This window comes from Sus scrofa, chromosome 6, assembly GCF_054392235.1.
Source record: "Sus scrofa isolate SSC_HxYL_T2T_F1_AM1 chromosome 6, Sscrofa_HxYL_maternal_Yorkshire_Landrace_v2.0, whole genome shotgun sequence".
In the NCBI taxonomy this organism is placed as follows: domain Eukaryota; kingdom Metazoa; phylum Chordata; class Mammalia; order Artiodactyla; family Suidae; genus Sus; species Sus scrofa.
The window spans coordinates 129,347,188-129,368,149 of record NC_139388.1 but is presented as its reverse complement, the minus strand read 5'-3'; the positions used below and the strand labels follow the sequence as shown (position 1 = coordinate 129,368,149).

General features: G+C 37.8%; 1 long non-coding RNA gene across 2 annotated transcripts in view; it reads left to right on the top strand.

Moving 5' to 3' along the window:
• Positions 1–10,675: 10,675 nt before the first annotated feature.
• LOC146402814 (uncharacterized) overlaps positions 10,676–20,962 on the top strand; it is a 162,953-nt gene continuing 152,666 nt past the window's right edge. Inside the window, exons 1-3 of one of the 2 annotated variants that reach the window (XR_014808658.1) lie at positions 10,687–10,754; positions 15,644–15,760; positions 17,158–17,498. This is a non-coding gene — a long non-coding RNA (uncharacterized LOC146402814). Of the gene's footprint in view, positions 10,755–15,643; positions 15,761–17,157; positions 17,499–20,962 lie in introns of those variants that run through there. The other variant, XR_014808659.1, reaches the window with a different exon arrangement.

The window sequence follows — 20,962 nt, the reverse complement described above, 5'->3', positions numbered from 1 at the left end:
GTATTTGCTCCTTGACGGCGATACTCAGAGAATAAGGGCATTGTAAGTGACTTCAGGGAGAAGTCTGGTTACACAGTGGGATCAGAGGAGGCCCTTTCTCTAGTATGACATTTGAGATGAGAACTGAAAGTTGAGAAGGAATTGGCCAAGTAGAGATCTTGGGAGGTGAACTCCAGGAAGAGGAGACAGCAAAGTCAAAATTGCCGAGGCAGGAAAACAAGCTTCTCATGTTAAAGGAAAGGTCAGAGAGCCTGAGAGTGGATGACGAAGAGGAGGAATAAGAGTTTAGTTTCAGGGCTGCAGGTCAAGTAGTTTAGATGTTATTCTAATTTGCTGGTTTTCAGCAGGTGGCATGACTTGATTTAAAGGATGAGTCTGATGAATGGTAGAGGAAGATGGCAAAGAGGAAATTGAGTAAAATATGAGACCAGGCATGATATAAAAGTACTGACAAGACAGAAGGATGGCTCAACTAGATAGATAGCAGTGGAAATGGAAGTGGCCAGATCAAGCACATATTTGGATGACAGGATTTCTAGGCCCTGGTGATGGATAAGATACACAACAAAACGAGTGAGTTATTCTCAGTAATTCCCAGTGGAATTAGCCATTTAAAAAGGACTTATTAAAGCTATAGTGCCTTAACTCAGATGAATGCATTGCTAACAGTGCATTTCTATTTAAGGGCATTTTAGGGCCAGATGTCTTTTAAAATACCTCAGATAGCACCCATAACTAGATTGAGTGCACTATTTCCTGCTTGGTAACTCACTTGACCAAAGCCAGGCTTTCCCTCATTTGCATGACAAAGGCTAATGATGCTTGCTAAATGACTACAATTTACTGAGAAAAAGAAAGTAAAAAGCCAAGTTACAAAATAAACAAATAAACAAATAAGTAAAAAAAAAAACTAAAAATGGGGGTAGAGAGAAATAGAGAAGAAAATCAAAGTCTACCAGGTTGATGCATCCTGCTTCAGGCCTCATAAGTCTTGGGTTCCTTGACCTCCATGATCTGCCCACAGCCTGTGGTCTGGAGGCAGCTTGCCCAGGAAAGATTCAAACCCTGTTAACTTTGGTTGACCTTCCTATCACTTTCAAAACAACCACAATAACAACAGCCACTACATTAGCAGTGACCATAAAATCCCCTGGCCTAAATCTTCTCTTTTATTTTCCTCCCCTCCTATGGCAGAGAACACAAAGGACAAATCTGTCATTAACTATTTGCAAATGATCAGTTACCCACTGCAGCTGTTTGCTCACCCGATTGCCATGCCAAGCACAGCTGCTCAGATGTGCCAGGCCAGTTTGGCTGGGCCATTCACCACCCACTCCTGATGGCCCCCAAACTGCCGCAGGAAAAACAGGGCAGGCTGAACCCCAGATTTGGCAGGATGAATTGTGGTTTCCAATTCCCAGGTGATCTCAACTTTTCCTTCCACTTCTTGACCTTCTTGGACCACATGGTGAGACTGGCTAAGAAGTGCATGCCCAGCAGTCTCACCTCCATGGATGCTCCTGGTCTGAAGACGGAGAGGTGATAACTCTTCAGAGGTTATCAGCCAGTTCCTAAGAAAGACAGCCTAAGTGCTGCCTGGGTCCTCTAGCCGCATTTTTTAAAAGCAAGCAGCTTTGTGCTTCCACTTATTAATTTTCGCCGGCTTCTAAAGGTCAACGACCTGGCAAGCGGAGATTCACAAATAACAGGTGCAGAGACTCTGCCGCCTGCCTCCACGGGACATCGCTCTGTCACTTTTATTTACTGAATCAATCCACCAGTGTCCAGCAGGAGAACAACAGCTAAATGGCCATTAATTGTGGGCTGATGTGCAGATGAAACAAATCTCCAAAGGGACTGTAAACCTTTGTTCCTTCACCTCCTCCTGCTCTTGCTATGGGATTAGCAGTAAACCATTCAGCAGCCTCATCTCCTTATTATAAATTTACCATTAGGAGCATCCCAGGCGATCTAGTACAAACCTCTCTCTCTGTATCTTCTCCTCCTTCCTCTTCCCTCCTTCCCCTCTTTCTTTGTCTTCATCTTTTTCATCTCTCTTTTCACAATCTCTGTCTCTGTTTTTCTTTCTCACACACACATATGCTCATCCCCAAACGTAATAACCTTTTATTAAAGTTACCTCACTGTCTGAAGGGAATCTCATTTTCTGCTCATGCCAACATCTATTTTTTGCCCTTTTGCTACATATGTATATATAGACACAGAGTATAGACACAGCTGGGATTCCTATAGAATAAGAAAAAGGCAGAAAAAGTCATCTTCAAAAGGAGTTTTCCTTTCCTCCTACTTTCTGTCATTATTCTTTAGAAAAGCTCTTTAACTCCTCAGAGTCCAAAAGGAGCTTAATTAAAGTGTAAAAGGGAATTTGAAAATAAGCAATAGACAAAGAGGAAATACAATGGCTCTGAGCTCTGTCAAAGAGTCTGGGGAACACACTATGTGATTTTTTTTTAATCATCTCTAGGACACAGACAGCACTGACTCGGTCCCTGGTGTCCAAACATTGGTACAGTATGATTTGAGAGGTATTAGGGAGGCAACCCTGAGTTCCCAAATGAATCTCTAAACTTGTCTCCATATTAGCACAAATCCATAATAGGTTTTAGTCTATATACATATTTGCAATAAGCATCAACTTTTTCATGTGTCCTTTAAACATAATCTATGCTTTATGTTAATTAGTCATCTATACTTTAACATAAAAATTTCTCTCTGCAGTCATAGCAGGAATGAAAGACCAGCAAAGTATTGATATGGGACCAAAGTGGGTAGGCCCTGAGAAGACCTGTCCTTAAACAGAAAAATAGTACAGAAAACCAGGGAGGGAGAGCAGGGTAAATAGAGTATACTTTCTGTACTTCATACCAGGGCTAAGAAAAAAGGGCTTCCAATAAAGTCAGGGTGCAGAGTTGAGGAAGGGTGTCTAAATAACACTTGCTTAGAAGTTGCTTCTATTAATAAAATCAAATTACTGTTGTGTATGCCTGTGAGTTATTCATGACACATATTTTTGTAGCTGCATGGCATAGCACATTGCCTGGGACACAGGAGAAAGCAAAACTAATGTTCGCAAGTGTGTATTGAGGGTTGGACATAGTCACAGATAGGATTTCCTGGTTATCTGAAATTTCCAAGGAACTAAAGAACAACCAGATTTTAAAACATATTGAGACTGTGTAACATTGTTTCCTTACCAATGTTCATAAAATGTTTTCGGGAGGAAACATGGTATAGTGTAAGACTATCATCTCTAAATCTAGAGATCTTAGATATATATCCCCACCTCTTCCATGTATCTGTTGTGGTACCTTAGATATTTAAAGCTTTTATTAATTTATTCAACAAATAACAAGAGTTTCTAGAGCTAACACAGTGAACAAAATTTGACAGTGTCCCTCCCTCCATGAGACTAACAGCCTAAAATTTAAATTCTGATCCTATGAAGTGCCAAGAGGTATAAGATCCAATATGAAAGGATACATTGGGTTTGACCATTGAAGAAGGATGAGTGCTTAGCAATATTTTCCGTTTCTGGGCTGTGTTGTGTAAGTGAGTTACAGGATCCAGAATTTGATCCTTTTGCTCTCGGAGTGACTAGGTAGGACTCAAGCTGGAATGGAAACCCAGGACAATTGCCCTTCCTGTGAGCAGTTTCTTCATTTTTCTTCAGTGTTTTTGTTTGTTCATTCTTATAATTATCAGAGAATACCCTCCTGTGAAAAATTTGGAAACAACAGAGTGAAGGAAAACCGCTGAGAGAAATCAATCATCATATTAAAATTGAAGTGATGACTAAGCATTGACCCTCTCATGGTGGGATCAAAAAGGACGTTTCGGGCTTCTCCAAGGGCAGTGGATAGCCAGCATGATAAATGTGCAAAGTAAAATGTGGCAAGGAGTAGAAGCAGGTGAGGAGAGGTTGAGGGTCACAGTGGACACTTTGTCTTCAGGGCCAGGGTAGGCATTTTACGCAAAGGTAAAGAGTCATCGAACTTTTCACAGCCTCTTAATCACTGAACATTATGGGACATCACCTGAGTATCAACACCAACTTGGCTGTAAAGGAATTTTGTGAATCTTGATCAACCAGAAAAAATTTTGTTCTTCAGTTTCCTCATCTCTAAAATCAGAGATATTAAATACATTTTCTCTGAATTATTTATAGCTCTATAATTCTGACTTTCAAGGTCATTGGCAGAGATTCAAAAGGGCGGGTTGCTTAATCTCAGATATAATCCAAGAATATATCACAAAATTTACTTTTTTTTTTGTTTTTGTCTTCTAAAGAGATATTGACAATTAATAATTGTGTCATTTGACTCAATAAAACAATATTAAACTGGACTTTTGCTGAGGCCATAAAATATAAATATTAATAAGAACAGGCAAATATCTAGATGTCAGTAGAGGCTTTATCCCTAGATAAGCAAATCTAAACAATTTCTTAAGCTTCTAGATAGAGAAATTCCAAATACTGAGTATTTCAAGTATTAAAACATTTTAAAAAACCCACAAAGCATTTACAGAATTGTAGGTGAACAAAGAAGCTAAGACTACTCAAGATCCTAGAAGAAAAATTCCAGCCTGGCTTCCATGAACACCAACCCACTGTTTCAGTTCAGTACGTGGAGTATAACTAAGTTCTTACCAGTGATGATTTATGTCTGATCTCCAGTTGGAAATGAATTAAGATGACAATACTCTCATAGACATGATTATAGGAAACCCTTGGCTTGAACAAATCATTGATATTAAAAAAAAAAAAAAAGATGTGGAGAATAGAAAATGCATTTTTCAATCTTTATGTAAATCATGTAGTCATTCTGAAATAAAACATCTCAATTATTGCGTAGCCTATGTCCAAAAGTCCTCTCAACATCCTTGGTGGTAATATAATTTTATTTTAATGTTATAGGAGGAGCAAAAAGTCATGTCATCGTTCTTACTATGAAATAAAAAATTATTTTCCCTCTTACTTTGAGTCAAAAAGAGCTAGATTTAATTGGAAAACCTACCTAAATTATTGTGAAAACCATTAATTTATTGAATAATTCATTTTTCAAAGGAGATATAAGTATTTATCATATGCTATGTCCAGTGCTTGATGCTAACATACAAAACAGACAATGTCTGTGCCCTCATGAAGTTTATAATCTGAATACCCTGCATAGGAACTAGAGCATATAAGAGTACATAGGAGTTCCCGTCGTGGTGCAGTGGTTAACGAATCCGAGTAGGAACCATGAGGTTGCGGGTTCAATCGCTGCCCTTGCTCAGTGGGTTAACAATTCGGCGTTGCCATGAGCTGTGGTGTAGGTCACAGATGGGGCTCGGATCCCGCGTTGCTGTGGCTCTGGCGTAGGCTGGAAGCTACAGCTCCAATTAGACCCCTAGCCTGGGAACCTCCATATGCCTCAGGAGCGGCCCAAGAAATGGCAAAAAGAAAAAAATAAAAAAAAAATAAATAAATAAAATAAAATCTGTTTAAAAAAAAAAAAAAAAAAAAAGAGTACATAAAGGGGAAAGCTGGCCTGCTCTCAGAAACCAGGAAAAACTGAAAAGTGGTGTTTCAGGAGCGATATGAAGGAAATGTCTGTGAACAATGCCTGAGAACTTAGGAAAAGTTTCAAATTCCTGGCAATTGAGGAGCCACTCTTGAAATTTCATCTTCATTTTGAGAACACCATCCAAGATGCAAGCTTTACCAAGCTTTTGACAGTGAGAACTTTACCTGCAGCACTTAAAAAAAATCTCCTGGGTATCTCCACATATATTTCAGCCTCAGCACCATTAAGGGATTGGACATGAATATTCTTTATACCTTTGATCCTTTCAATAGGGCAGGACAGGATAGGAGGAGTCTTTCATGCTGGAAATTCTTATGTCATTGTCCAATGTAATACATAACACACCTGTCATCTTCACAGAAAAAGAACCAGTTGTCTTTCAAAAATTCAGCCCTAAGGGTCTCTCCTGTGATTTGTGACCTAGAAGACAGATAACTAGGGGGACTCTTTGAGTGAAGGAATCCTGAGTTTTATTACTTTCGGATGTAACCACCTCTGGAGCTATGGGAGTATTGCTATTTAATTAGAGAGATTAAACCAGGAATGTACTTTTCTCCTAATAAAATGAGAAGACTGCAGGACTCAGGGGAGTTCTGGGTGTCTATACCTTGCCCAGAAGGCAGGATTTGCTTCTTTAAAATGACCCATCCATATGTCTTGGCTCTCTATATTCACCTTGTTTTATTTATACTTACGAATGACTGTCCAGTGTTCGAGAAAGAGTGGGCACAATTATTTATCTGTCCTCACCAATGTGGCTGGGCTTATAATAAAAGGACTCTAGATTGCTTAATAGAACAATTGTGATAAAAGTACCTGTTTATATAAAAAAGTTTACCAAAAAAAATATGTTTACTTATTTTTGTGGGATTTGAGGGGTTTATAGAAGGCTTTCTATTTGAGAAACATATTTCCTCTTGATACTTGTTTTTGCATTATAAGAAAGAAGTGATGTGCAAATTTAAGATACATGGGATTTAGAAGTGAGAATTAGACAAAAATGTTTTGTTGGGAGTAGCTGTGTCAAGACATTTGCAATGTACTTACCAGGCTACAGAGGCCCGTTTAAGGTTTTGAACAAGAGACTGTTTTCATAAATAACTGCAATAAGATCTGAAGTGAAATCCAATACAATGAATCTGAGCACATTTCCACATTGTTCGTATATGAATGGGATCCTTATGTGGACTGGAATTTCAGAGTAGTCTGGATGGCCTGGAGGAAACTCAAATGACAGCAAATTTAGTTGTAATTGCTACCATCTTGTTGCATTAGATTTAACACCTCCTAGTCATGTACAAACCAATTTCACCTCCAAATCCAAGATTTGCTCTATTAAAGACCTCTCACCCGGTGACCCCACTGTATTACTCTAACCTCAGCTACTCTTTCTCTCCCCACTGTATCTGACTGTCCAGTCTCAATGAAATCTTTGCAGCTATTTTAACTCACATGAACATTCAAATTTCCATGCCATTGCTTCACTCATGGAATACCCTTCACTCATGATTATTTATTTTTCTTCTCCTCCGTTATCAAATTTCAGCTTATCTTTAGGATTCAGTTCAAATATCACTTCCATTTTAAAGGACTCCTCACTCTCTCAAATAGACTTCACACCTCCTCTTCCACAAGACCATGTTTGTGCTCAATTTTGGCACTCCATTGATCTACAAGTATTTGCTGAGCAATTACTATTACCACTCAAGATATAACAGTGAGCATGTGATACTCCATTTAATTTTTTCCATATATACTTACCTAATAGACTATGGCTATAACAACCTTAAAAAAAGTTGTTCCCAGGCTAGGGGTTGAATTGGAGCTGTAGTTGCAGATCTACACCACAGCCACAGCAATGCAGGATCTGAGCAGCATCTGCAAACTACATCACGGCTCTTGGCAATATAGGATCCTTAACCCACTGAGTGAGGACAGGGATTGATCCTGTATCTTCATGGTTACTATCCAGGTTTGTTACAGCTGAGACACAATGGGAGAGCCGATGATGGACACTATTATAATTGCCCACTGAAAAAAGTTCACAACCTAAAATTTGAGAATTATATTTATTTGGTTGACAAAACTTAAACCTGGGATATGGCCTCTCACGTAGCTCTGAGAGACTACCTCAAAGAGGTAAGGGAGGAGCCAGGTATAGAGGGGTTTTTGCAACAAAGACCAGGTAATAGGAGAGATTACTCTTCATTAAACAAAACCAAATATCTCAAATTAGGGAATTTAGTGTTTTTTCCATGATTGAAAAAGTGCAAAAGTCTGGACTCACTGAAATCATTCTTTTGATATGTACCTCGGCTCTCTGGTACCAGTATTCTATTTTCCCACCCTGAGTCTCCTCAGGGCGCATCACTGGGAGTTGCTGTAGTAACTGATTGCTTGACAGTGGGCATCCTGTTTCCATCCTGAGTTTCCTCAGGGCTCACAATCAAAGATGACTCTAATGTGATGGCTTGAGAGGCTGCAAAGTCCTTTGTTTGCGAATATGGCAGGCAACATTTTTTCATTGACATAGTCATCTATATGTCCTAAGGACCCAGTAGGGTTTCTGTTATTTAATAAAGTCCCCGGTAGTTGCCTGATTTATGATGAATTGATTGAAAAGTTATATTTTTATGGGCTCCTGATTCTGATTACATTAATATCATCAGTATCTCAATTATCAAACTATTGCTCTTTTATGTACTTATGTTTCAGAGAGCCTATAAGATCATTCATTCATTCATTTATCAAATAAGTTTTGAGTCCATAATCCAGGCTGTTGCATTATTCTCTCCTCTCCTCATAAACCTTGCTTTGTCCCCATCCTCTATTTCTTTCCTTAGGAGTCAGTCATTGTAAACCATTTCTTTCCCAAATAAACAAAACAGAAATAAGGGGTTAAAAAAGGTCCTTTGAGGATTACATATTTTCAGAGTACTATAGGACTATAAAGAGGGATGACTCATGTCAGAGTACATTCATGCTTCAGGTTGAATTAGTTGAAGTTTATAGAATTGGGGGATTTTAGATTTAAAGAGATTTTGCAGGTGACTCCCTGCAATTCCACATCCTACCACAGACTTCTAGTTCATCAATGATAAGGCTTCTAGGCTCTATTTGAATGCTTCCAATGCGGGAGCCCATACTGTGTCTTAAGATATTTTAAGTCATTTTAAAGTTTCTGAAGTTGTGTTTGAATGTTTTTTAAATGTATTAACCCAAAGTCTACCTTCTTATCACTTCCTGGTGCTAAAAACTTATTAGAATAAATAATAATTAACATGTTGACAATTTACAAGATCTTTCAGGAAAATTTTCTAGCTTTCGTTTTAGAAAAATGTTGTTGAGGTGAACTTCAAAGTCAGCATGCCACTGTCCAGGCTACTTTTAATTCCATGATCCAAGGTAAGGGCTGAGGGCTGATAATCCTTAAAGCGACCAAGGACTTCACAAGTTTCTGCTCTGCTGCACCACTGGAAGTTCTGACTCACCCTCTCTGGGTAATTAACTTGTCTGTTGGATCTCAGCCATTGACACGTTTTACTTTCTTAGTTTGTGTCAGTTAATCAACACTTACAGAGTGCCTGCTGTGACAGAATTCTGTTCTAGGCTCAGTAGAAACTTTACCCAACAGTAGTCATGGCAGTTGTGGATTCTTCCTCTTCTTTTTTTTTTTTTTTCTTTTTTTCATGAGCTCATGTTAAACAGAAAGGAAGAAAACCATTGAATACAACACTCAATTTCTCATTCTTAGTCTTCTAAGAACTTTGTGAAACATCCTACTGAGGTTAACGACATATCTCTTCCGGGAATCTGTCTGGTTTAGGTTATGGATACTTCAATTAAATATTCCTTAAAACACAATAGTATTTTTATTTCCCATTGTACACACACACACACACACACACACACACACACACATATGACGGAATACGCAATTTTACAGAGAAAAACCTGGGTGTCTAACCATGTTTGACCTCAGACCCTGAATTTGTCACTTAGTGGGGATCATATCTGACCACACAAGGACCACAGATACATATTATGTCCAAAATTGGGCTTAAATGCTTTAATTCTTTCAAAAATTACATGAGAATTAACTCGCATGCTAAATTTTTGAGAGTGAGGATGTTCATCAGAAAATAGGGAGTTCCCGTCGTGGCGCAGTGGTTAACGAATCCGACTAGGAACCATGAGGTCGCGGGTTCGGTCCCTGCCCTTGCTCAGTGGGATAACGATCCGGCGTTGCCGTGAGCTGTGGTGTAGGTTGCAGACGCGGCTCGGATCCCGCGTTGCTGTGGCTCTGGTGTAGGCCAGTGGCTACAGCTCCGATTCAACCCCTGGCCTGGGAACCTCCATATGCCGCGGAAGCGGCCCAAGAGATAGCAACAACAACAACAACAAAAGACAAAAAAAAAAAAAAAAAGAAAATAAATGCTAGGTAATAGAAATTGCACAGAACTGTGAAAAACAGACAGCATGGTCCTTATTTCCAATAATTGTTTATTCAAATAACTAGTTCTGTCCTTATTGTGACTTTATCTTTTTGCTCTGTACCTAAAATAAAGAAAAACAAAGCTATATATATATTAACATAATAATAACAACAGCAACACAAACATTTTGTGGAGCTACCTATTTACAATACTGTGAAAATGTTGGAAAATAATGAAAAACAGAGTTATTCAGATTTCTAAAAATCATGGATAAGTTACATTCAAGGTCACTATATAGTCAGCATTAATCCTATGGTGTCTTATCATTGTTATTTACTAAATAAATGTAAATATAGCTCTTTAAATGGAACAAACATAGAAAAGAAAATATAAAACTGTGGTTAAAGATGGTGACCAAATAGGTCAACTATCAAAGCTTTGCTTGATAGATTTTTTTTTTTCCTGTGTTTCATTATTTCTGGGGTCTGTCATTTGCTCTGGGGAGAGAAACTGTGCTCTTATGAGTTTTCCTGAGGAGGGTGAAAAAAAGGCAGTTAAAAGGCTTTTGAGTTCAGCAAATGTGTCCTGAGAGCCAAATGGAACAGGGGTGAAATCCTAGCTAAAACCCATGGGGAATAATTTGTTGTTAGCAGCATCTGGAATGGAAGCATGGCAACGGCTGCAGAGTTTTGTTTAGAGAACAAATGGAAGGAAAAAGGGCTTTAAAAAGGTATGTTTGAAGGCAGGAGGGGGAGGAAGAAAGTGATGGAGACCTCGAATGAGTTTGGGGATTTAGGAAGGAGATTTAATAGACTGAATAGCAGGTTACCGCTTAAAGAAGTGAAAATCTGAGTGGGAAACATCAGTAAGAATGTGGTGTTAGTGCTCCACTGCAGACCTAAAAGCAAATCAAATTAAGTAGTTTATTATTCCTCCGGCTGCTCCTACTACTAATAATGTGTTTTCCCTCAAGAACTGAGTATTTTGAAAATCTATATTAATCATCAAGACCAGTGTTTGCTCTTCTCCAGGGGCGGCCTATTTTTGCAGCTGCCTTAATTCTTGCACTGCCACTGTTTCTCGGACCAGAGAGATGCTGGGATGGCCCAGCTGTCGAGGACCACCGCTTGTCACCTTCAGCCGGCAGGGACGCTGGGATCCTCACAAGGCCAAGCTAATGCTCTTGAGCCTGCTGCCTGGATGGCTGGCTGCCTTCAGGGCTCTTCTTGTAGGAGCAATATTTCAGTTACAGGAAAAATGAGACATAAAAGCAATGACTACTTCAATATAGTCAATATAGTTCTATTCTAATAGTCTATGGCTTCCATCCTAACTTTGCCTTTTCTTCCCTACATTCCACCACTTCCTCTTCATAAGCTGTTCACAGTCTGGGAAGATGGAGAAAGCAAGAACCCATGGCCACAGTGTGGTGTCATTGCCCCCACGGCCACATTTCAGGGGCACGATCAGTGCCATGGACCCTCCCAGGCTGCTGGGGGCTTGGTGCATGGCTCCTTCGGCCGGTTCTATAGGAGAATTATTTTGTCCCATTCTGAAAGTCTCTCACTTTCCAGTGTGTGGGGTAACAGTAAAGAGTGAGAAAGACTAGTTCAGACTCACAGTACACGGACTTTCTCTCAGTCTAGTCCTAATTCTGAAGCATTTGGACAACGTTCTACTTCAGGTGCATCTTCTGCTTACTGCTAAGGATCGCTCCAGAATGCTTTACCTGAGCAGGAACTAAGCTAGTGCTAGCCTTCTTACAGATACTGACTGTTATAAGAGATTCAACCCAATGACAGCTATTATTTATTGGAAAGATAAAGTAGCATAGTGTTTACCGCCTACCTGTACCCTGGGGTCTGGGTTCAGGGTTTGAATGTATATTCCCCATTTGCTGGCAGTGAGATTTCAGGCAAATCACTAAAGTTCCTAGATCCTCAGTTCCCTTATCTGCCAAATGGGTTGTGCTGGGAATAAGTTAATATATATTCAGTATTTAAATCATTCAGTGTTAAAAGCCAGAATCTTAAGTGTCACTATATGGTGTTACATATTACTATTATTTGTCTTGGCATGGTTATTATCATTGTGTGATTTTTACTGTGAAAGTACTGTGTAAAGTTTATTATATGTTGATTATTTTATCTGAAGAATGTCATGTGGCATGTATTTTACTGATCATTTAGATTACACACTTATAAGAGGCAGAGCCATTATTTGATTTTAAGTCTGTCTCTTTCAAATCCTGTGCTTTCCTCACTATGCAAGTATTTCAACTATAAAGAAATTAGGTTAAAATATTAAAATTTCTGGAGTTCCCATCATGGCACTGCGGAAACAAATCCGACTAGGAACTGTGAGGTTGCGGGTTTGATCCCTGGCCTTGCTCAGTGGGTTAAGGATCCTGCGTTGCCATGAGCTGTGGTGTAGGTTGCAGATGCGGCTCCAATCTAGTGTTGTTGTGACTCTGGTGTAGGCCAGTGGCTATAGCTCCGATTAGACCCCTAGTCTGAGAACCTCCATATGATGCGAGTGCAGCCCTAAAAAGGACAAAAGACAAAAAATATTAAAATTTCTACCATGACAAACGATGGAAGAGATCTTAGATAACTGGTAAGATTTTAGATAACCGATAATATATTTTATTACCTTTTTATTTACTTCTTTTTATTATTTATTCTGTTGCCAAGCTCTACACCAACCCACCAATATTTCTCTCTCTCTCTTTTTTTTATTTTTTTTTTTTTTGTGGTTGTGCTCACAGCACATAGAAGTTCCAGGGCTAGGGTTCGAACTTGTGCCATAAGGGCACCCCAAGCTATAGCAGTGCCAGGGTCAGATCCTTAATCTTCTGAGCCACCAGCCACCAACACCAATATTTCATTCTTTTATGATAAGAAACCTACAAGGAGCCTTTGATTATTATTCCCATTTGACAAAGTGTCTAAGGTTTAATGCGATTCTTTTGGAAACATACATATAGTTACAGAACTAGCAAATAATAAAGGTGGAATTTACCCACCTCAGAGCCCAAATTTTTACCAAAATGCCTCCTGTAGAAAATGACAACCTCTGCATGTTCAAAAGACAATGTGAACAGGATGAAGTACTGAATGATAGCTGGGATTATTGATGACTAGAGAAACTCAGAAATTCTTGAGCAATGACATTCAGTAAGACAATTTGATGAGATTTTAAAGCTGAATGAAAAGATTTTTATTAGAGGTTCAAATCCATTCCTTTTTCTTAATCTTCTGGAGCATAATTATCACTATTATAGGCATTGTCTTCTTAACAATAACCTCATGATCATTGCTTTTTATATATTTTCAAATAACCTCATGTGAAATATCTAATTTCTCTTTCACTGCATATCTTTGAGAGGCTTAGCATTTGAGATATCAGAAAACTGAGGCAGAAAGACTAAAGGATTTCTTGTAAAAGCTAATGAAGATATGGCCCAAATCTCTTGACAACTCATTCTATTCCCTTAATATTTATTCTTGTCCACTTCTGAGAAGTATACCAAAAAAAAAAAAAAAAAAAAAAAAGAGGCCACCATCTCTCTCCACGCCTCCTCTGCTTGTATATCCCAATCAGTAACTGAGATTTACAGTGTTTCTATGTAGTGCTAAAGGCAAGACATGTGGAAGAATAATAAAACAATAAAATTCTCTTTTAATTCTTGTGATTTTTTTTTTTTAATTTTCAGTGTCTTCATTTAGCAAATATACTTTGGGCAATGGCTCTGCAATAGCCAGGAGTTTAGTTCCAGAAATGAATAGATATGAAGGTCATGGCCTCTGATCTCAAAGATTTGAAAATCCAAGTGAAATAGATACAAATACAAAGCACAATGACATAATATTGTAATAGAGGTGTCAAGCAGGGCTATGAAACTGCCAGGGATGAACAATGAATTCTGTCTCAGAAATCTAGGGAGGCTTCAGAGGGGAAGGTATTAGATATAGGAATTGGGGAATAGAGGGTCCCGCCGTGGCACAGTGGAAACGAATCCAACTAGGAAACATGAGGTTGTGGGTTGGATCTCTGGCCTCGATCAGTGGGTTAAGGATCCAGAGTTGCCATGAGCTGTGGTGTAGGTCGTAGATGCAGCTTGGATCTGGTATTTCTGTGGCTGAAGTGTAGGCCGGCAGCAACAGCTCCAATTAGATCAATTAGACCCCTAGCCTGGGAACCTCCATATGCCACAGGTGAAACCCTAAAAAAAAAAAAAAAAAAAAAAAAAAAAAAGAATTGGGGAATAATTTAATTCACCAAGTGTAAAAGGGTTAGCATTCATTAACAGTGTGTGTAAAGAAAGGTGCAGGTACAGGACCATTACCCAGGTCATTTTTCCTGATTAGAATGAGTTCAGTGACATTAGTGTCCAGAATAATATGGCTACAGTCAAACCTATTTGGGAACTCCATTTGATCAAATGACCTTGAGAGGAGAACAGACCTGCATATCAAGAGAATATCTATTTTTATAGCCCAAATTTGTCACTAATTGGTTATGGGGCTTTAGATGAGTCAATTTTCATATTGGAACCTCTGTTTCCTCATCTGTAAAACAAGAGAATTGGTATAAGTTCTATAAAATCTTCTAATATCAGTGCCAAATCCTCCAAATAATGATGGAAACGTTTTTTTCCCCACCAGATTTTGTGGGTGAGTATGTGAACCTTGGATCCAGGTGTTTTTGTAATTGTGATAAATTGAACAAATACTGAATGCTCAGTGGTCTTCAAAAATTTTCCTGCCACCTGTGTGGTAGGCTGCCCTTCTAATAGCAGTGGAAGTGGCCACTCATCCACTGATCTACTTCTACCATAGATATTTAATACAATATTTTGTGAAACTTTAATAGGCCAAAAAATTTTCCAAAATAAAGTCCCTCTCTATCTCCAAATAGATAGATAGATATAGAGATATAGATAGATATAGATATAGATACACACTCACACAAACACATATGTGTATATTGTGGACTTATATATTGTGATGTCCTCTGAAGGATGATTTGCTCTAGGGTGGAGGATCAGAATATGATGCAGACCTAATTGAAGATTTGCATAGCTCCTGATATAAGGGAGTACCCATACTAAGTGAAGAAGGCAAAGGACCTCTGGCAATCTGGGCAAATGAGAAGCCAAGAAAAAAGTGTGCTGAAAAATTAATAGGTTAAAATCAACCTACTTTGATCTATTCCAAAAAGAAGACCACATCTAAAATAGTAGATGTTGTTGGGGTGAACAGCTAAGTTTATGGTAATTTGCTAGCATTCTGTATGTTTTTTTTCCCCTCTTGTTAAAGTAGAAGTGTAAATGGGGAAGTTTATTCATTTTGTGACAATTATTTGTAGAGCATTTAACTCATACCTGTCATGTCTTTTCCTACCATAGCATGCTCGTCACTTGAGGCCATCATGAAATAACAATAGAGCATCTAGATGAATGCTAGGGGCACTACTTACTTTATGATAATACTATGATTGCAGAAAGCCAAGTAGAACATTTACTTTGAATCAAATAATTGGATTTCTCTCTGTTCTTTCCTCCTTGTCCCCTCCATGCCACCAATCCCTCAACCACCGTCGCCCTGTCTTGACAAGAACACTTGGGAAAAACACATGCACAGAGAGGGGAAGTATAATTAAACAAAGGTAGACTGCTCTCTGAGGATTTTGGCCTCCATTACTCAAGAGGACACCCCTTTGCATTTAGAACAGGTAAGTCTAGATTTCAAAACATAGCTCTAAGCAAGCTTAAAACTCTGCACCTCATTATATCAGCAAAACCTAGATGTGCATTTGAAAATGTCCAACTGCAATTGAAGAAAGGTACATGTAGCTGATACTCATGGGAGGGAAAAAAAAATCCAGAAAAAAAAGGACAAAGGTGTGCATGTATTTTTTTTTAATGAAAGTTTTATATGGATATACATCCAAGAGTGGGGTTACTGGATCATATGGCAATTCCATATTATTTGCCATAGTGGTTGTACAAATTTACATTCCCACTAACAGTGTAATAGGGTTCCATTTTCCCCACACCCTCTCTAACATTCGTTACTTGTAAACATATTAATAATGACCATTCTGACCAGTGTGAGGTGGGACTTCACTGTAGTTTTGATTTTCATTTCTTTAACAATTAGTAACATTGAGCATTTTTTTTTTTATGTGCCTGTTTGCCATCTATATGTCTTCTATGGAAAAATGTCTATTTATCTTTTGCCCATTTTTTAATTTTTTTTCTAAGTTGTATGAGTTATCTGTATATTCTGAAAATTTAGCCCTTGTCAGTCGCATCATTTGCAACTATTTCTCCCATTCTGTAGGTTGTCTTTTTATTTTTTTATGGTTTCCTTTGCTGTGTAAAAGCTTGAAAGTTTGACTAGGTTTCGTTGGTTTATTTTTGTTACTAATTCTATTGCCTTGGAAGACCTAAGAAAATATTTGTATGGTTGATATTGGAGAATATTTTGCCTATGTTGTCTTCTAGGAGTTTTATGGTATCTTGCCTTATGTTTAAGTCTTTAAACTTTTTTTTTTTTTTCTCTTTAGTGCCACACCTGCAGTATATGGAGTTTCCCCAACTAGGGGTCGGATCAGAGCTACAACTGCTGGCCTATGCCACAACCACAGCAATACAGGATCCAAGCCACATCTCCGACCTGTGTTTGACAGCTCATGGTAACTCTGGATCCTTAGCCCACTGAAGGATGCCAGGGATCAAACACTAAGCCTCATATTACTACTGGGATTCGTTTCTACTGCTTCACAACAGGAACTTCCTCTTTAAGTCCTTTTGAGTTTATTTTTGAGCATAGTGTGAGGATTTGTTCTAATTTCATTGATTTACATACAGCTGTCCAGTTTTCCCAGCACCACTTGCTGAAGAGAATTTTTTCTTTTTTTAGAATGTATTTTTATTTATTTTTTATTTTTTTAATTTTTCTAGGCTTGGTTATATATTTATTATGAACCCAAACTGTTAATAAAGGGGATTTGCTAGCAAAAGTCACTTAATCTATCTCATAGTAAATGTTTGTCATTGTTAATTTTTTTATTCTATTTTTTTTCAATTTACCCAATACATTATTATTTTTTTTTCTACTGTACAGCATGGTGATCCAGTCCTTTGGAATGGATTAGCAATGAAGAGACTTTTTTTCCATTTTATATTCTTGCTTCCCTTGTCAAAGATTAATTCACAGTAGCCGAGACATGGAAATAGTCTAAACATCTATCAGCAGATGAATGAATTGAGAGGATGTGTTATATATACACAATGGAATACTACTCGGGCTCTAAAAAAGTACAAAATAATGCTCTTTTCAGCAACATGAATGCATCTCAAGATTTTCTAAGTGAAGTTAGAAAGAGAAAGACAAATGCCATATGATGTCACTTCTACATGGAATCTAAAATATTGCACAAATGAACCTATCTATAGAACAGAAATGGACTCACAGACATGGAGAACAGACTCTTGGTTGCCGAGGGGGAGAGGGAGGGAATGGGATGGATGGGGAGTTTTGTTTTTGTAGATGCAAACTGTTACATTTAGAATGGACGAGCAATGAGGTGCTGCTGTATAGTACAGGGAACTATATTCAGTCTCTTGGGATAGAACATGATGAAAGATTATATGAGAAAAAGTGTGTATATATATGTGTGTGTGTATATATACATGTATATATACGCACACACATATATACACACATGACTGGGTCATTTTGCTTGTACAGCAGAAATTGACAGAACAATGTAAATCAACTATAATAAACTTTTAAAAAAATTGAATAATAAATAAAACAACTTTGCTTAATGAAGGACAAATAAAACAGTATAAAAATAAAAATTAAAAAATCAAAAAAAGATAAAAGGAGTTTGCTACTTTGGCTGTGTTATACTGAATCTAATTAGAGGAAAGAGTAATAATTTCCCAATGAGTAGATAAGGTTGATTTGCTGGAAGGTAGCTCTTGAGCAAGATCCTGAAGAATAAGAATTGATTAAGTGAAAGAAGAGGATAGAAAAATCTTAGCAAGTAGAACCCATGTTAAAGGCAGAGAATAGCCACAACTCTGGATAATTACAGGGCACAGAAGAGTTTAGTTTGGTTAGAGCAATGGATACACGGAGATTAAAGTAAGAACAAAGGCAATAGGAGCTGATGATAATTTTGAGCTAGAAATAACAACACACTTAAAGTTTCTGACCAGGAAGCTAAAGATGAATAGAACTGTGCAGTGATTGGAAGTAGGGACTGCAGTCAGGAAACCACTGAAATATACATATAAAAAATGATAAACACTACTCAGGCAGTTAAGGTGGAAAGTAGACAATAAATTGGAGATGTTTTAGGAAGGCTGAACTATTGAATTGGAAAGAAAGGTAGTGTTATGGGCAAGGAGAAGGAAAAATCAAAATGATGCAAGGAGAGGGTTTAAACCTGGTATCCTTGGAGGAGTGTTGTGTCATTACAGAGAAAGGGAACATGCAAGAAAAAAAGGTTTGCAGGCAAAATACACTCTAAAATGTATTGAGTTGAAAAAATCTGCAGAAGATGCCAGATGAGAGTTCTTGCAAAGTATTAGAAATTTAGTTCAAGAGAGCTTAGGGTTTCCACATTTTTCATAGAGTTGATTTTAAATATATAATTGGATTACATTTTTCATTTAGTTAGTGTGGAAAGACAATAAAGGGAGGGGACAGATATTTAAGAAACATGTATATTAAAGCATACGAAGAAAAAAGAACTAGAAACCAGAAAGTATAATGTCAGAAAAAGAAGTAAAAAAATAAGTTGATAGATGTTGGACACAGAAAGATTGAGGATGATGGAGAATTAGCATAAAGAGAAAAATCTATTTTTGCGTAGGAGTATTATAACATTAATTAAAAAACAAACGAAGGAAAAAACAGCACATGGCTTAAATAGTAGAGGGAAAAAAAACAGACTGTAAAAGGTTTAAGAAACCCGTGGTTAACAATCAATGGAACACACGATTTCATCAATTCTGTATCTGCAAAAAGGCTAATAGTCTGGAGATGAGAGGTCTCGTAACACCAGTAGTCTATAATTTTCTTTGGTTTGTACATCTGATTTGAATTGGGTTCAGGCACATACTTTTCTAAAGTGGTGGACAATAGCAGTACATGACTGATATTTAAAATATTAACCCCAATAATATGGGTACAGAATTAAGTGTGTCACAGACTATCTATAGGATGCCAACATAGAAATCATTTGCCCCTATTAGTCAGTATAAATGTATAAAGCGATACATTTATTAAGTAATGTTGAGGAGTTCCTGTCGTGGTGCAGTGGCTAAAGAACATGACTAGGAACCATGAGGTTTCAGGTTCAATCCCTGGACTTACTCAGCTTTGCTGTGAGCTGTGGTGTAGTTCACAGACTCGGCTCAGATCCCACGTTGCTGTGGCTCTGGCATAGGCCTGTGGCTATAGCTCTGATTAGACCCCTAGCCAGGGAACCTCCATATGCCATGGGTGCAGCCCTAAAAATAGGCCAAAAAAAAAGTAATGTTGAGATAAAACAAGCTGACTTATCAAGTACTTCTGTTTTCAAAAATACTGCTATTTTTTGCATACTTTATTGATTATTTCAACAGCAGGTTCTAAAATAATTCCAGCACCGGTAGAATATTGATTGCAGAGCAATGGTGATGAAGGATAATAATGGCGATGGTGATAATTGCTATAATTTCAAGGGTACCTACCATGTTTTAGGTGGTTGATGAAAGGATTTATGCATGTTATTCCCATCTCCTACCTGTGGAGGAGGAAGGATGCTATGCTTTTTCTGGAAAGTTTGTATTTGGTGACACCTTATCCCTCTGAGCTCATCAGCCTTCAACAAGCATGGTATTATAGTGATATTATTTAGCAATTCTCATTTGCATTTCTCTTGTCAAATATTAGCTAATTAGTTCTTCAAACACTTGTGAGAATTTTCTACATATATATTATTGTTATTACCTTGTCATAACTTTTCCAAGGAAGTGGAAGTCATTATTGGTAAAGTCTAGAATCTAATTCAAAAATACTGGTTTTGATCTTGTCCTTTGGTCCCAGGACCACGTCTCACTTTCTATAGAAGACATTTATTAATACAGCTAGCTGTATGAATTTTACAAAGTACATCTGAAATATAATAACAGCACCAATCTATATCACAGACATTTACACTGTCTCCAACCTGCATATGTCCAACACAAAAAGTGAAAATTATCTTTATATATTATTTGATGACTTTAGTTTCTAACTCTTACTGATAGTCTAGGCATTACTAAAGCCTCATACAGAAGAATAGTGTCCTCATCAGTGGCCATAGAAGACACTTCTTTTTCTTTTATTACTCAAATGAATTTATCACATCTATAGTTGTATAATGATCATAACAATCTGATTTCACAGGATTTCCATCCCAAAGCCTAAGCACATCCCCCCAACCCCCAAACTGTCTCCTCTGGAGACCATAAGTTTTTCAATGTCTGTGAGTCAGCATCTGTTCTGCAAAGAAGTTCAGTCTGTCTTTTTTTCAGATTCCACATGTCAGTGAAAGCACTTGAGGTCAGTGTCTCATTGTATGGCTGACTTCACTTAGCATGATAGTTTCTAGGTCCATCCATGTTGCAAAAAATGGTGGTATTTCGTTCTTTTTGATGGCTGAGTAATATTCCATTGTGTATACGCACCATATCATCTTGATACCTCTGTCAATAGACATTTAGGCTGTTTCCATGTCTTGGCTATTGTAAATAGTGCTGCAATGAACATTGAAGTACAAGTGTCTTTGTGAGTCGTGGTTTTCTCTGAATAGATGCCCAGGAGTGGGATTGCTAGATCAAATGGTAGTTCTATGTTTAGTTCTCTGAGGTATCTCCATACTGTTTTCCAC